Source organism: Chiroxiphia lanceolata, chromosome 5 (genome assembly GCF_009829145.1).
Source record: "Chiroxiphia lanceolata isolate bChiLan1 chromosome 5, bChiLan1.pri, whole genome shotgun sequence".
Classification (NCBI taxonomy): Eukaryota; Metazoa; Chordata; class Aves; order Passeriformes; family Pipridae; genus Chiroxiphia; species Chiroxiphia lanceolata.
The window spans coordinates 35,592,116-35,609,894 of NC_045641.1; the positions used below are offsets into that span (position 1 = coordinate 35,592,116).

The following is a 17,779-nucleotide window of genomic DNA, read 5'->3' on the forward strand; positions in this document are numbered from 1 at the left end:
TTTTAACCTTTATCAGCTAAACTCTATGTAACTGGAAAATATTAGTGACACTCCGGGGGAAAAAAAAAAGCGACTTGCATTATTTAGGACTGAAATAAGAGAAAGGCTAGGAAATACCATAATTATTTGCAGGCAATGGGCATCCTGCTTTGTATCAGAAAGGCTAATGATGGGCTGTTCACATCCAGAGGCGTAATGATCCACATAAATCCAGCAGTATTTCCTGAAAAACCCTTCACCAGTGGATCTCAGCACCCTTTTACAAACACGAGAAAAACTGCACTGGCATTTGCGCTTGCAGCTCTTTATGTTCTTAATTAATGTAAAGCAACCATAACGTGCTTTAGACGCACCTCTGAGCTGTAACTAACCCATAGCTCCAAGACGAAGAACTCGGGGACACGGGCGATGTCATCACAACTCAACTTGCTCCCCTCACGCCCCGGGGCCTCGCCCCTCGCCCCCTCCTGCGCCGCCACAGGGCCGGGGGCGGGGCGGCCGCGCGCCTGCGCAGGGGGCGGTGCGGCGGGGTCACCCCTCCCTCGCTCCCTCCGCCCGCCCCTCCCTCCGCCCCCGCCGCGCCAGAGCGAGGCTGGGCGTGCGGCGTCACGGCGACGGCCCCGAGCCGCGCCCCGGCACAGGCGGCGAGCGGAGCTCAGCGCAGCGCGGCGGGGCGGGCGCGGCGCAGCGGCATCGGCCGGCGAGGCGGCGGCGGCGGGGAGCGGAGGCGCTGTCCGGTGGGTCGCGGCGGGCAGCGCGGGTGGGCCGGGCCGGGCCGCCGTGGCGGGGAGCGGCGCCGCGCCTCTGGTACAGGTGGCGGGGAGGGGAGGGTTTAGATGGGGTGGGGGCGGCGGCGGCGGCGGCGGTGGCGGTGGGAGGGGGGCGGCGGGGAGCGGCGCTGTGAGGGAAGGGGCACCAGCCTGGAACATGGCGGAGGAGGAACCGGGAGCCGCCGCTGCGTCCGGCCTCGGGCACGGGGGGACCCTGCGGGGGTGGGGGTTGCAGGGCGGCGAGGGGCAGCTGCCGCGGCCCGGCCCGGGGCCCGGCCCTGCCTTTCGCCGCCGCCCCCCGCCCGCCGGTCCCCAGAGCAGAAGTTGGAGCGGAAGCGGAAAGTTGTAACCCCGCGGGTCGGGGCCGCGACGTGGGGCCCGGGCGGCCGCGGGGAGGGGCGGGTGACGCCCGGCTCGGCCCTGCCGCGGGCGGGGAAGGGGACGGTCCCCGGCGGCCGCCGGCGTTGTCAGCGGGAAGTCCGAGCCGAGCCCCACCTAGTCCGGCCGCCGGGAGAAGCCGCTCGCTCTTTCCGGCCGGTGTGTGCGGGCGGGGCGGGGGGATCCGGGCGGGCAGCCCGCAGGGATTGTGCCGGGGGTGGCCATGGAGCAGGACGAGCGGGCAGCGCCCTGGCCAGCGAGCTTCCCTCTGGCTTATCACAAAATGAAAAGGGAATGACAGGGATGTTTGTCTCGTCTAAGCACCCCACCACCACTCGTGTCAAAGCAAATGGAAGAATTTGACTGACACTTCCTGCGCCAAACCCGTCAAATGGACCTGAGATCCTTGTACCCTTCTGTTCGCGTTTGTGAAGGAGCAGTGGAAGGAAACCAAAGTTTGCAGAGAGGAAAGTAAAATCAAATCCAACTGTTTTCGCACTGGCCCCAGATTACAAAAGAGGATAAGAAACCAAGGTTTTCTGCGAAAAAACAACAGTGTGCTCTTACTCCCATTTCCATCTTAAAGGGATGGGTTGTGCTGCTCAGGGTAAAGGAAACAAAAAAAAGAAAATCTTTTTCTGTACTGTTTCGAGGTATGGTAGTAAGGTGAAGGTGAAACAGTTCCAAGAGAGAGAGTGTGTCAGAGATGCCCAGCTTGAAAAACACACAGGTCGCGTGTGTGTTTTTGCATTTACATGTTTTGATTAGTGTAATTTGTAATTTTCAGCATATAAAAGCTACATCTTACCCAAGTGTAAGATGTGTAGACAGTGTTTGACAAAGACTTTCCAGTAATCTTTGACAGTAAAGTATACATCGAAATTACCGTTATAAAAAAGGAGACAAGAAACACTCTTCTTTTTCATTAATTATAATTAAAAGGAAAAAAGCAATTGCATTGCCTTAAAGAGCAGCCATTCAAAAATAAATGTATTTCCCTTTGGAAAGAGTTTCTTTTTGCCTCTATGGAAAACTTTAAACATTAGTCAAATTATTACCTTTTGGATGACTTGCCTCTGTATTAAAATCGCAATCTTTTGTGAGGAAAAAAACCAACCAAACTTGCTACAGTCGAGTATTTTCACTTTCTTTATTCATTGCACCTTTTTTTACTCTCACTGAAAGTCTGTCCTGTAGACTTCATTCCAGATAAAAATGAGCTAAGTGAGTAGTGGGGGTTACCTTGTCTGTTCACAATGAAGGCTTTGCAAAAATAAACTTTCTAACTAGTTAGATGCAGTGTTTTATTTCCTTGGTACCTTTATGTTTTCAGACATGCTTCTTGTAGCGATGTGAACTACTTCAGTTTTAACTTAGAACTGTAGTGCAAAATTCTCTTACTATCTGTACCCATGTAACTGAGTTTTGAGTTGCACTGTGCAATATAAGTGCCATGTATCTTTTTTGCAGCAAAGATGATCATACTTGGAGCACCTGTCTGCCTGGGGGTGAAATAATCTGCAAAACAGAGTTGAAAGACTATAAGTGTAAAACCAGAACTTGTATATAGGGGGACAAGAAACCCCAGTAGTCTTTTTTTTTTTTAACTCTCTGTACCTGTGCGTCCTGCTTCTATTACTATATGCTTGCACCAGATAAGTTTTCTGAGTGGAATTAAAATTGTGCTATTTTGTTCCAAAGCTCTGCTGTAGGACAGTTCATCAAAAATAAATCTGAAGTGAGCCATGACAGTTCTTTTTGTGCTGTGCCAGTTTTGCACAGTAAAACTGACTGTCTTTTTAATTGAGAGCCTTTCTGGAGCAGAGGCAAACAGATGGGAATCTAGGTGAGGGCCTACAAAAGGAGAAAGAAATTGCTCGTACGGTGAGGAACGAAGTGTGCTGAAGACTCCACTGTAGCTTGTGATCTAACAGTTAGTAAATGTGACAGGGAACTAAAATAAACAGTTGTCCACCTATCATCTGGGATGTGGGAAGTGCAAGAGTCACAGAAGTACTTGAGTACTTGATGCTTACTGCTATAGTACCAATCCTGTCATCCACAGAGCTCTGCTGGCTGCTTGGGGTTAGGTATAGAGAGGTGCTTTTAAGGATAAGAATATCTTAGAGGTAAAAACAGGCACTCTCTTGACCTTGGGTGTATGCTAAGAGGGTAGGTGGATCCTTTATGAATTGGTTGGTCTAAGTAATGCTTAGATGACTTTCAGATATTTTACTGACATTTGCGTGTTCTTCAGGTTAGGCTCAAGTTGTTGTGAGTTTTAATCAAAATTGCTCTCTTAGTAAACAGATCACTGAGCATACCTTGTGCAACAGAAGTTCATGTTTAGCTTGTGGTTGCAAATGCTGCCATTCCTTTACCTCAGAACAAATCCAAAAGCAGACCAAAGTGCACTGTGTGGTGTCAGTGTGCTGAATCCCTGCTGAGTTGGGGCAGGCTTCTGCTGTGTTCTGTAGCATCTAGGTCAGGTAGAGGGATATTTTAGCCTTCTTGTTCAGAGAGATTAAAGGAGTATCTACAGTAACTACACCTTTGTATTTGAAGGCAAACTTTGTTTTCCTGCTCAGATAATCATTAAGACGGTCTGTTTCCATTCTTCTTGCCTAGACCAGGGAAAAAAAGAAGTGTTTTTGTACTCGAATGCCATTAATAGGAGATTTGTTTTCAAGTTGACTTGAGTTTTCAAAGTTGTTTAACAGGTGGCTGTAGTAGAGCTTTAGTATCTCAGAACATCTAATGTATGGCTTTCTCCTTAGGGCCTGTCAACTGAGTGAGACAGGCGTAGTAGAAGCCGTACTTTGATGAAACTATGGCAGTTTACTTGTAGTAGGCAAACACTATATGGAGAAAGTCAAAGACTTGTCAGCTGGTACAAACTGTTTCTTCATGGAGCAGTTGAATGAGGTTACCTTCAAAAGCAGCAGAAGGTTCTTTCTTGAAACTCATCTGTGAAGCTTTAGAATGCCTAAAGAAACACTGGACAACTAAAAGTGATAAAGGTTTTTTTATTTTTATGTGTCTGCCTATGCATGATGTTGTGAGCTCCTGACAACTGCATGTTCTCTCTTCTAGCAGCAAGGAAAGGGAGGAAGGCTGTAAACATCAGGTTAGAAATCTGCCTGTGAAGCAACTTTTGAAATATAAAATGATTTGGGGGCCCTCTAGCTATTCAGGATGCTCTTTTTTTGAGAATAGTGTTTTAACAGTGATTTTTACTACTGAAGCAGTAGAGTGAAAGTCACTATAAGACCCTAGAGGACCATGTGTTGCAGAGTTAGAGGAACTTTGTAGAGATGAACCGGGAAGAAGAAGAGACATTTGGCATTCTCTCATACACTGTCCCAGTCAGCTCTCCAGTTCTTAATCTAAGGAATTGACGTTATTTGAAGTAAATCCCTGCTATGCAGCTACAAAAAGAGACTGCCAATTCAGCCCACATGGTTAGTTCATTCCTGGCCAAGGGAGGAAGGCCAGACCATAGTGCAGGAGTAGGACAGCCTAGCCCTTCTAATGGGTTGGTGTTTGCATCTTGTGGCAGACAAGCAGCATCTCGTGTTTCTCTCCCGTTTAAGATTCTCTTCAGGAAATCTCTACTTTCTTAGATCACTTGGTATCATTCCTGCAGCTGTTGCAACACAGGAGGGTGTGCTAAATCTGAATGACTTGACCGGGTCTTCTGTAAAAAGGATATTGTATGCCACTGTTACTCATTCATGAAATAATTTTCAATGTAACTCTAATTGTAGAGCTATGAGAAACTTCATGTCATTAAATTTTCGGACAGCATTGAACTGGAACGGAGAACAGTTTATTTTCATAACTGAGGACAAACTTAAAGCAGGGATCCATAGTTAAAATTCTTTTTCATAGAAAGAGAATGTGCTCTTTGCATCGAGATTTGTTGACATCAAAGTGAATGTTACTCTTACTTGCTTTAATTATAGCAGTTATTATTAAGTCAGTACCTGATTTTGGTAGGTAATCCATATTAAAGGAGAAGATGCATTTCAACAATATTTCCATTAGTATGGCTTACTCCATAACTTTTTGAGACATTAGATGGTGAAAACTTTTTCTCAAATGAATTTACTATCTATTGCCCAAATAATGTATGTTGTCTAGCCTCGTCTTCAGTTAATCTGAAATAATTTGTGAACACAGATAGTCCCTGCAACTGTTTTTGTTTCTCTGCATTAGTTGTCTTAGCTTTTGAAGTCTTGTCCTATTTTTTTCCACTCGCAGTCTCTGTTTCTGCAACCTAACCAGTTGTGCTTCACTTTTTTTCTATGTTTGCAGCGGAGTCTGAAGTAAAGTTTCTTAAAAACATGCTTTGTATATCAGGAAGAAGAAAAGAAAAAAGTATGACCACATCTGTGTTAAAAGTGAACTTCATATACTTCTGAGTTACTTGTGTGGAGTTCCAGAGGGGAGAGGTACAGGAGACAGAAGGAGGACCCGTGTGTTACTATAAGTGGCACTTCAGCACTACTGAAATACAAGTGTTTTTGGTAGTTGCAGGGTCAGACCAGCTACTTTGATTTTTCTAGAGGTTTGGTGTATGGTCAGTATTTTTTGAGATGAAGCTAGGAAGCTGAACAGTAGCTGGACTACATCAGAACCCAGACAATAGTGATAGGTAAGTTGTGCAATTGTACAGTCCTTGCTTGCAACTAATCAAACTTCTAGAACACCTGGTCTAATACTTGCCCAAAAAGTGATTTGTTAGAAGACTAGAGGAAAGTTGCAAAGTATTTTATTTTTTCTGAATGTGGAGAAGGGTAAACTGGAATGTGGAAAGGAAGTAATATCTTAAGTGGAAGTTACCTAAAAATCTTACTTTCTGCAATACAGTATTTAGGACTAGATTGATTTATTTATTTATAAGGTGACATTTACAGTTGAGACTCAGTTGTGAATGCCAGGCTAGATGGGGCCCTGAGCAACCTGATCTAGTGGGTGGTATCCCTTCCCATGGCCAGTGGAACTACATCATCTTTTAGGTCCCTTCCGATCCAAGCCTTTCTGTGCGTATGGCTGTGTGTCCAGGCTTGCCTGGGGGCAGCTCAACAGCATAGTGTGCACGAACCTCTTTTATTAATCTTGCAATTTGTTAGATTGTTAGAGGTTGTAAGATGCAGTCAGTAACTCTCCTGTGGTCTTTCGCTCTGAAGCTACTTACAAGGTAACATTCTGAAAGCTTGATGTACAAGATGACCCATAAACATAGCCTACTTGGCTTCATGTGATTTACTTTTGCATCTAATATTGCTGAAGGATTTTCTTTGGGTAGGGAGAGTGTATAAATTAATATGTCATGCAAAATCTGACTCTTACACTTAACTCTAACTTCTAGAGTTATCCTTATTCATACTAACTATATAAATATGTATCATACTGTCTTTCTGTGACCCTTCTGACTTGTTTAAAATGGAGATTTGGTGGGCAGTAGACATTCTTTCAGTGTGGTGATTTTACTCCCATTCAGGGAATGGTCCTTTTGTTGTTTACTGTCTATTGTTTTTGTTGTTAGAAGCGTACAGAAAATGCAATATCCTTTCATGGGTTTTATGGTGAGCAGCATCAGAAATGAGTTCATAGCAAGTGTGAACTCACCTTCAGAAGTCTCACAAATATAATACCAATCCAGAGATTAATTTCTAAGGTAGTTTTATATTAACAAATACATAGTTTTAGATGCCTTGGACTTGTGTTCTTTGTGGGCTGTGAAATGTTATGTTCAAAAATCCAACCTCAACTGACATTAGTTATTTGAGAATGTGCCATGCTTCTAGAAAGTGCCAAATTGTCATCTTAGGACTTGGTGGAATCTAAGAGACTGTAATAGTCCTGTGGCATCAAGATGGAACACTGGAAGAGGCAAGAATAGCTGACCATCATGCTGGAGGATATCACTCTTCCATTTTTCTGATATATCTTTTTTCACTTAGTAGCAGATTAGATGAGATCTCACCAGAGACGAGACACACTGGCACTTAATCATTGTGGGCATTGATTAAGTTTGGAGGCCATTAGAGAAGTCTGTGATACTATAATAAACAGGCATTCATAACTAATTTTTTAACTGGATGCTTGGTCTTGAAACATTCTTACATTTAGTGTACAATTTTCTACTTGCTTTTTATATCTGAATACTAGAAAGGGAAACAAGCGTTTCTGAATTATAGCTATGTTATACCTGTGGTCATTGTATGTTCTTATTTTATTGTTACCTTTTCGCCTTTCTTTATATTTAAGCAAATCCATGGCTTGTATTTTTAATGATCCTCTTTTGTTTTGGTTTGGTTTTTTTCTGATCTCCCTGAACCATTTATGTCAGGAAATGCCCAAAGCTAAGTTGAGGTTCAGCCAGAGATCTCGCATAGAAAACTTAAGTGTGGTAGCTGAAGTTCTGCAAAGATGGAGTAGCTGAAAAGGAGGTTTTACAATTAAGTGCTTTAGGCCACTGTGTGTGCTTGTGTTTGGCATCCTTTTGATCTGTGTGTTGCTTTTCATCAAACTCTGAAGAGTAATCTCAGAAGAAAAGTGCTGTATCAATGTGAGTAGGAATTAGAGTGAGAAATAAGAATATTTCACATGAAGCCTGGAATGAAAAGATCAAATAGGTTGTACAGTTTTATTCCTGAAGAACAAAGAGTACTGACTGCTACGTCTTCCTTTTCTGCTAGAAATCTGAATCCTGTTTAGCCAGGAAAACAGTGAGGAAGCAACATTAAGTGCATGTTAGTTTGAACTTAGTTTAACTGCAGTAACCAATATTTTGAACAATATGCAGTCTTGCTAACTAGTCCTGGTTCTAGCCAGAGGCACAATCTGAAGATGCAGTTTCCAAAAATGTTTTTCAAAGGCTTGAAAATATTTGTATTTACAAGTAATGCAATTCTTCCATTACTTAATTTTATTGTGAGGCTACTTTTTAAATGAAATTTGGTGCTATAAGTTTCACAGAGGAAAACTGAAGCCTCTTTTCCAAGCTGAATGCTGAATCTGCTGTGACAGTAGAAGTGAAAATAAGGAATGTTCACAGACTTGCCAACAGAAGGTTGAAGTCACAGATCACAAGAACCTAAACAGAGTGTGCATTGGGTAAATGCAAGCACCCTAAGCAATGTGAAAATAAAAGACTGGTTTCCTAAAGGATAAACTTGCTTCACTGGAACAGTCAATGTAGACTAAAAGTTCATTCCTCTACTCGGGCTTTGTCCAAAATATAGATTGTTTTGAGATGCATGTATTTAACTTGCTGAAGGATATAGTGGTAATGCTTTTTCAAAGGCTGTGGTGATTGTCATAGCCTGAATAGTTGGTGATTCTTAAAAGACTGAACATGCCGATTTGTATTTAGAAAGTTCTTCCCATCCAAACCTCTAGAGCCAATTTTAAATTTCAGTATACTTTGGACATCTTCTGTTACCTTATCAGTGTTTGATTTGTGTTGTGGGTTGACCCTGACTGGACACCAGATGCCCACCAAAGCTGCTCTATCACTCCCCTCCTCAACTAGACAAGGGAGAAAAAAATATCACAGAATATGCTGAGTTGGAAGGGACCCTCAAGGATCTTAGAATCCAGCTCTTAGCCCTGCACAGGACCATTCCCAAGAGTCACACCATGTGCCCAGGAGTATCATCCAAATGCTTCTTGAACTCTGTCAGGGTTGGTGCTGTGACCACTTCCTTGGGGAGCCTGTTCCAGCACCCAGCCACCCTCTGGGTTAAGAACCTTTTTCTGATATACAACCTGAACTTCCCCTGACACAACTTCAGGCCATTCCCTCAGGTCCTGTCATTGGTAACCACAGAGAAGAGAGCAGTGTCTGCCCCTCCTCTTCCCCTCACAATGAAGTTGTAGACTGCAATGAGGTCTCCCCTCAGTCTCCTCCAGGCTGAACAGACCAGGTGACCTCAGCTGCTCCTCAACAGCTTCCCCTCAAGGCCCTTGAGGGGAAACCATCCTTGTTGCCCTCCTTTGGATGCTTTCTAATATAGCACAAAACCTGTGCATCAAATTAAGGACAGGGAGGGATCACTTGCCAGTTATTGTTAAAGGATAAAACAGATTTAGCTTTGGGAAATCAATTTAATTTATTGCCAATCATATCAGAGTAGGATAATGAGAAATAAGACCAAATCTTAAAAACACCTTCCACTCACTCCTCCCTCTTCTGAGGCTTAACTTCACTCCTACATTTTCTACCACCTCTCCCCCAGTGATGGCAGGGGGATGGTGAATCAGGGCTACGGTCAGTTCATCACTTGTTGTCTCTGCTGCTTCTTCTTCCTCAGAGGGAGGACTCCTCACACTCTTGCCCTGCTCCAGCATGGGGTCCCTCCCATGGGAGACAGACCTTCACAAACTTCTTCAACATGAGTCCCTTCTGGGGGTGCAGTCTTTCTGGAACAGAGTGCTCTAGCACCTGATTTCCATAAGGTCACAACCTCCTTTGGGTATCTACCTACTCTGGCCCGGAGCGCTCCTGGCTGCAGGTGGATCTCTTCTTCACCGTGGACCTCCATGGGCTGCAGGGAGACAGGTGCATCATGGGCTTCAGGGGAATCTGCTCTGGTGCCTGGAGCACCTCCTCCTGCTCCTTCTTCACTGACCTTGGTGTCTGCAGAGTGCAGACATATGTTCTTGCATATTCTCACTCCTCTCTCTGCTGTTGCTCTTCCCCCAGCAGTTTTTTTCCCCTCTTAAATCTGTTCTCCCAGAGGTGCTACCACTGGGACCTTGCTGTTGACCTGCAGTAGGTGCATCTTGGAGACATCTGGCATTGGCTGTCAGACATGGGGAATGCTTCTGGTAGGTTCTCACAGAAGCCACCCATGTAGCAATGCTGCTACCCAAACCTTGCCATGCAAGCCCAATACAATTTGACTTAAAGCAAAGTGCATCTTAAGGTATGACAGGTTTCTTCAGAAAATGGCAAGCTTTGAAGATGCAGAGGAATCAAAAAGTATGGTCTAAACATGAAATAGAGTGATCTTAAGAAGATTCAAATAGAATCTTGTGGAGACCTGATTAAACAACTTTAACTCTCATTAATTTAGTAACTCTCTACTAAAGATCTAGTCCATGTAGTAGAAAGGGGTGTGGGGATGACTATGATTCAAATTCATTTGGTTAAAATTATTCATTTTTTTGTGTAGGTGTCCTCATGTCTATGAGCTCAGGCTTGCAAGTGTGAATTTTTTACCTTTGGGTTTATGCTCCTAACTGTCAGATTTTTCCCCTCTCTTGGAAATTCCTGACCCATTAAATGAGGCTTCTGGAGGGCTAAGATGTATCAGCTGCTCACAAAGCAGATGTGGAGCTATGGCAGTTCACAGCTTTGCATACTAAGATTAACAGGCATTTGTTTTATTGTGGATTGTTAGTTTGGGTTTTGGGTTGGGGTTTTTTTTTTTTTGGGGGGGGGAGGCAGGGGCTCCGGGGTGGGGGATATTTTTAGTGGATGGGGTTTTTGTGGGGTTTAGCTTTTTTGATTGGTTGGATTGTGTTTGTTTTGTTTTGTTTTAAATATGCTCTTCTGAAACTTGTGACAATTTAGCAGTTGCCTCAGGAACAAACAAGTTGTCTGTACATCTCCATGTGGGCAGAGGTGTGAAGGTCAACTGCAGTTGTCATCTCCTAGTTAAGGTATGCTTGTGAATTGGACATTGTCTGAGGAGCAACCATCCTTAGGTACAAGATGCTACTACCTCACTGCCAGAAACAACAGGATGTTCTGCCCAAGTTTTAGGCACTTCAGACCTTTTACAAACTCTTGTCCATCAGTGGATTCAGCTAACAAAGTTAACTGTGAAAAGAGGCAGTTAAGGTTGCACCTTCTCTACTGCAGAGTTTGCAAAACTGTGTGGCAGAAGATGATGGTTGTTGCTGGGTATTGGTGTATGCCTTTTTCAGCTTACCCTCGGGACAGATGTCTGAGACTATAACAAAAGAACTGTTTGTGAAGTCAGATATACTTTGGGTGACTTTGAGTGACGTTTGCTGCTCATGTTCAAATACCATATTTCTATTAAGGAAGTATCGATTGAGAGGTCAAAAAAGACATGAGTTAAAATTACTTAGGACATTGCTGGTATGGTTCATTTATCATGGAAGAGCTAATTTTATTCCTGTTAATGAATGCTAGTAGCGAGTATTCTCAATTTGCATAGAATCAGTGTCTTTTCAACAGATAAAACTCCTAATCTTAATTAAAATGACGTATGGGAATTTGTAAGACTGCTCTCAGGCTACCAACCTGATTTGTAATAGAATACTGTAAATTGTACTGTGGGAGGATGGTTGGTATGTAAAGGGCCTACACTAGCTGGTTTTAAATGGCCAGTAACAAAAGATCATATAATGATGGAAATCTCTCTCTCTATATATCCACCTTAGTAATCTAAACAAACCTGAATTGAAACCAAACCTTTTATAGTGAAGATATGCAAGATCTGGCGTTGCCAGGGGTGTGTATGCTGTGTAGGTTATGGAGAAAAAGAAACAGGAGTCACAAAAATTCAGGTAATCCTGGAATTTTAGTTGATCTGAGCATTGGCTTATGTCTGTAGAAGGAAACCTGATACAAGGCTTTACTGGTTCAGCAGCCAGTGTCACAATCAAGGTAGAGCTAGGATTGCCAGATGTTAAGCAGATACCACATGGAATTTGAGGCCAGGTCTTGCTTCTGCAAGAGAAATTAAGATCCCTTTTTCCAAAGAAGAGTATCTTAAGCCAACTGGCAAGCTTGTTCTCAAACTAACTTCCAAATTACATGAGTGCATTTTACAGGAGAAGTATCTTGACTCTGAAAACTTGCATGTCTTAGTTGTAGTCCTGCTGGTTTGACCTCGTTTTGTAGCTTGAAAGATAAAATTTACTGTAACAATTATGGGGACAAACAAATGCTTATATCTGCCTTTAATCAGAAGTATGCATATCAGGAAAAGCATGTTGTGTATACTATGAAGGGGCAATCCATTGACTTGTACAAGTTTTGCAGCTAAATACTGATCCTTCTCTGCAATGACAGCCAAATTCATGGCAGTGAATTGCTGGCCCAGTTCTCAGAACTTGCTGTATGGTTGAATACTTAGCTTATGCATAGCAAGCGGTAATTATGCATTATCGGAATTTAATATACTTGTAGTATTTTTAAAAATTTGAGTTTATTTCTGTTTATTGCCTGCCTGGATTTTCTTTGCAATTCAGCTTCTCCAGGAATTCCGAGGTCATAATTTTCACTGTAAGTCTGGCTGGTAGAACATTCACAAACAACTTTTCTGGAGGATCGTGACTATTTTACAGAAATAGGGAGAAAATGCAAAACCATGGCAAATAGTCACCAAAAATAAGAATATATCTGATAAATGTTGCAAATTCCATTTGAAGCTTAAATAGATTCCATAGTATAGGTTTTATAACGTACTTCAAATTTGAATTGACATATTGGAATTTTTGTACAAAGTTGAAACTTGAACTCAGTAAGTGTTGAAGGATAACATATTCTTAGTAGCATAAGAATGTTCGTTACATCACTTGCTTTGAGAAGCCTTTTTATACTTTGTATGAATCTACTACAAGTTGCACATGGTTGTTAGTCTCTCACATCAGGAAGCTTTCATCTTGAGATATCAGTGACTTCAAGCAGGCAACATGCATCAGATTTCTGTTCAGATTGCAGATCTAACTGAGAGTTAACTTTGACTTAAGAAAAAAAACTAAAACAAATTTTATTCAGCTATACTAATTATAGACAGTGGAACTAGTCTCACAAGGTCAGCTTCTGTTACGTGCTTTGCGGAAATGGTCCCTGTGTGCAGTATTAATCAAGGTAACTCCTTTCAGTGAAAGGAGGAAAACTTGGTTAAGCTGTCTTTGTGTAAATGTCCCTGTGGGCAGTTCAAGGAGCAGCTTAAGCCTTGGTGCCATGTTTGTGCTGCAGTAGCTTGTTCTCAGATCTCTCTGGCTGTTTCTCAGGTGGTTAGTATGACTTCATGTCACTGAATAAGCTTAACCACCCAGCTATTTAAAAATCCTCTGTAGATTCTCTAACATCAGTTAAAATATTTGAACATAATTGAAAAAATATTTTTGTGCAAGAAAAATTACTGTATTAGTGCCCAGAAGAACTAGCTGTTCAACTGACAAAGTACATATATGTCCAACCCAGAAGCTATCAAAACCAGGTGAAAATTAGAAATAAAAGTTGCTGCTAGCTTTGTTTACTGAGCAGTTGATTCTCCTCCAGAGAGTCTGCACTAGTAATGAAATAGCTTTACTTCCAGGAATCTTGAATGTAAAAGTCTTTAGTTACACTGAAAAGCCGATTGGGTCTATCTAGTCTTCAGAATTGATTTCTGAATAATGTTTTCTATAAATGTATGAAAGTCAACTCTGGAGTATTTTAATTTCTCTTTTATAAGAGGTACACTTACCCTCTTGAGAAAGGGTTATCTCAGTTGCATTTATTCCTAAAGCATCTAAAAGCTGGTGAAAATGAACAGACTTCCACTTCTGGTTATGTTTTCAAGGTTCTGCTTACGCACTGAAATTATTCTGGAAAAAAACCCTCCTTGGAGTTGAGAAATAAGAATTTAAGACTTCCCCACATGCAAGTATTTGGGCAATATTAAGAACAGCACTCATCTTCTCTTAATTAATTGTTTACCTGAAGAAGAGATTCTTAACCAAGAGATTCAAAACTTAGTGGAATCTGGATGGTACAGACAATGAGAAAGATTTAGGTTTGGCCATCTGAGACTGCTCCAGTATCAGAAATGGGAAAAACCTTTTCTGCAAAGGCATAATCCTCTGACCTGGGTTGGTCCCGTGATTGAACTAGTGCTATTTTTCCAAATGTTGTCTGACCATTATCATCTTGTTCCATCTCAGGGCTGGTATCCCCTTTCTGAGAGCAGGGTTGGGGTTTTTCCCTTGGCTTTTTTTCCACTCCATTGCTGCTTGTAAACAGGTGAACCAGTCAGTTAATTTGTTTCATCTCTCAATCTCGTATTTGAAACTTTTTTTTCTCATGCAAATAGTTGAGATTAATTTAGGAGTGCTATTCCCGAGGTGGTTCTAACAAAGCCTCTTTTCCAGAGAGGTAAATGTGCTGGGGCAGAAGTGTTATGAAAATTTTTCTGAGTACACTGCAACTTCCCAATGCAACCAGAATGTCAGTGTCTGAACAAGGATTGTGGTGTCTGTGAAGTGCTGAATAATTTTCCCTTCTGAAAATGATAAGGCTTCTGGGAGGGACAATTTGTTTAATTTCATACCTGAACAACTAGTTCATATAAGCAAACCTTGGGGATATCTTCAAGTAAGTGACTGTATTAGTTCATGTCTTTGGCCTGGGGCTGAGCTCCAGTTACAGCTTCATATGGTTTCATATCACTTGAAAATATTGGATTATTAGCTTTCCCATTCCTCCGATAGATAACAAAGTTCAATCAGAACCCAAAATTTGAAGCTGAAGGAGTTGAAAGAGAACTAAATATAAAACAAAACAAAACCAACAAAAAACCCCACCAAACCCACCCTCCCACACTTTCATAACTATCACATTAAGGCCAATTACCAATGGTATTTGAACTTCCTTGGATTCTTCATTGTGTGGTTGCTTTTTAGGAAAGCTTTGCAAGCAATAAGTGTACAATTTTTTCATTCACCTCTAAAGTAAGGTATAACTTATTCCTCAGCTTTCTTAGCATCATCACTTTGGTTTGCGTTTTGCTCCAGACTGCTTCAACAAACTATTCAAGAAAACGTCCAGGAGGCACATTTTCAGTGGTTTATCTGATAAGGACAGAGGCAGAAAGCAAGTTCCATGTTCACAGTCCTTATCAGATGTGAAGCTTTTAAAATGCTTTATTTTCAGTGACTTGTCCTGGTTAACCTTTCCTTCTTCTGTTCAAATGGGTTTATTCAAAGATCTGCTCATCCTTCAAAGAGAATCCTTACTGGGAAAGTGTCTGTGTGCTTATAAAGTGTGCTCACTTGCTCTTCTAGTTTATCAAGTACTTTAATTTTTAACTGTGCCATGAAGAAGTAGAATCAAGCAGTTAAAATAATACGCCACACTAATACATTAATGACAAAAAGTAATATGGACAGACTAGTGAGAGAGGCTGCTCAGACATGGTAGTTTTATGAACAGTTGTGTCTTGGGAAGTGTGCAAGGCAGCTACTGAAGCATCACTGACAGTTAAAATGGAGGCAGTCTGAATCTGTACTTTTGAGAGATTCTATATTTGAGACAGCATTAGAATCCAGTTTATGTGATAATGCTGTTTCTTAAAGAGTAGCTTCCCTTGTTTTTTCTAGCTAAATCTTGCATTAGACATCTCTGCTGTTCAGTTATGTCAAATACTTGTGCATATAAATACTTGACTCAGCTATTCAAAGCCAGTACCTGCTCCAGTTAAGAGAAAAAAAGGTCTTACTTTTTGCATGCTTCCTATCTTCTTGCTCTTTAGAGCCTGCATAGAGACCGTAGTTGACAGTATTTTCCTGCCTAAAGATGGAGGAACGGGAAAATGAAAAAGCAAAGGAAGTTGGCATTGCTCTCACCCCTTGCAGGTCAGTCACCTTAAAGGTAGACAGCCTTTAAAGCAATTCTCTTAAAGCCTTTCTCTTAAAATAGACTCCACTAAATGAGGAGGGGGATTCAAACAGGTTACTTCGTATTTTGCTAAGAATAAGTTTAAACTTATTTGTATCTGATTGTTGGGCGATAAGGTGAATACATCTCAAATGTCTTATAAATCTGGGGCGTTTGTTTATCTGTTGCTTACGTATCTTAGTCTCTTCATTTCTGTTGTGCCTCTTTGAGTATGTTCATTTTACATCTCAGAGGTGATCTGGGGACTACAGACAGATATTGTTGTTGGACTTAACTATATCCTATTCTAGAAATGCTGGCTAGATGTGGTGCTTTATGGCTTAAACCTCCTCTTTTATACTTTGTTGTCTTCCTCTTTTGCCCCCACTCATTTGTCATTAATGAGTCAAAAGGAAATAGGTTTGGCATCGGATGAATCTAAGTACAATTCTAGTTCCAGAGTCAAGCATTGTGTCAACTGAAAAATAAAGTAAGAGCATGATCAAGATTTAGGATGCAAGCAGTTTGTATAACATCTGATATGGAAAAATGGGTTTGAGCTGGAGAAGAGCTGGATCAGGGTACCTGAGAATTGCTGAAAAGTTAAGTTCAGGCAGGATCAGAGCCCTAGCTCAGGCTGGGGCATGCTTGCAGCCATCAGGCATATGGGTCAGTGAAAAAGTGTGTGCTAGGTTTTAATTACATCAACTAGTGTGGCAGACTGCAGTGTCCTAAAGAAATTCCTAGCTTCATGAGCCAGTGGCTTCTTAGCTGGGAAGGAGGCAAAGACTTGTAAACAGGAAAATTTTATTAGGAAAGTTCTTTTAGCTAGGAATTGAGGTTTTTCTTTTCATTTAGAAAACAGTGAGCAGTGAAGTGACATCAGTACTGTTGCCCAAAGCCAGTGAGGTGGTAGATCTAAGTGGCAGTGGACTGTAGATGGTGCTTTTGTGGCATGCTGTGTTACCGATGTCCAAGTTAGCTTTCTTAAAGCGTTTTAGAGAATACATTGGGTTGTGTGTCATTCCAAGATATGATGGCCAGATTACCTGACAGTACACCAGTGCAGGGATGCCAAGCTACCTCTGTGCTGTGTGGGTGTGTGCATATATAAAGGATTACTGTGTGCTCTTGTGAGTTAAAGACTAACTGTACAAATGACAAAAGCATTGTCATGGAGGAAGAAGTTAGTACTAATTACATTGGTCATTTCCCGAGTTTGGAGGGAAGGTCAGAGAAATGCTTAGAGTGTGCTGCAGTCTGGCTTTGTCATGTCTTCAAGATCTTAAAAAGCTTTTTGCTTAGGTGTTCAGTTATTAAGAAAATTGGCTAACCAAGCTGTATATATATGCTTTAATTATGTACCACCACCTAAAGTAGGGAAATCGACTCCAGAGTGTTGTACAGCAGTTGGATATTTAGGGTTGAACTTCCAAATCTGGATGCTGAAAGAAGCTTTGGTTTGTGTTAAATTCCTGAATTGCTGTTTGAGAGCCAAAAATGAAATTGCCAGTCTCACTAAAATAAAGTTGTTAGTTTATTTCAGGATTTGGAATTTTCCATGGAATTGTAGATCATTAAGTAAAAAAAAAAAGTCACAAATTACTTAAAACAGATATATTGTAGCTGCTGTTTAAGTTCTGTTACTTTTAAACTACTGTAAGCTTTCATTATTGACCTCTCCTTACTTAGTTGCTAACTTCAGGCTGAAGACTGAAAAATTCAGTTTAAACTGTCCTTTAAAAGACACTGAAATTGCTGCAGTTCACCAAGATTACTGTACTGGGATTTCTCCTACACTCGCTTCATTTGTATCATTCTAGGGACACCTTTCTAAAAATAAAGGAGTAACTGCATGTTTGTTTTAAACAAGTGAAGGGTAATGTAGTTAAAGGCTTAACTTGTCATGAGTTTGAAAGGTACTTTTCTTTACAGTTAGAGACAATCCTGTTTCTAGAAAGCCTGAACAATTTACAGATTTGTGGATCTAACTGAA

At 41.6% G+C, this 17,779-nt stretch overlaps 1 protein-coding gene across 2 annotated transcripts in view; it reads left to right on the forward strand.

The window, feature by feature from the left end:
* Positions 1–583: 583 nt before the first annotated feature.
* RAP1B (RAP1B, member of RAS oncogene family) overlaps positions 584–17,779 on the forward strand; it is a 33,151-nt gene continuing 15,955 nt past the window's right edge. Inside the window, exon 1 of one of the 2 annotated variants that reach the window (XM_032688068.1) lies at positions 584–737. The gene's annotated coding sequence lies outside the window, so the exon portion shown is untranslated. Of the gene's footprint in view, positions 738–15,606; positions 15,762–17,779 lie in introns of those variants that run through there. The other variant, XM_032688070.1, reaches the window with a different exon arrangement.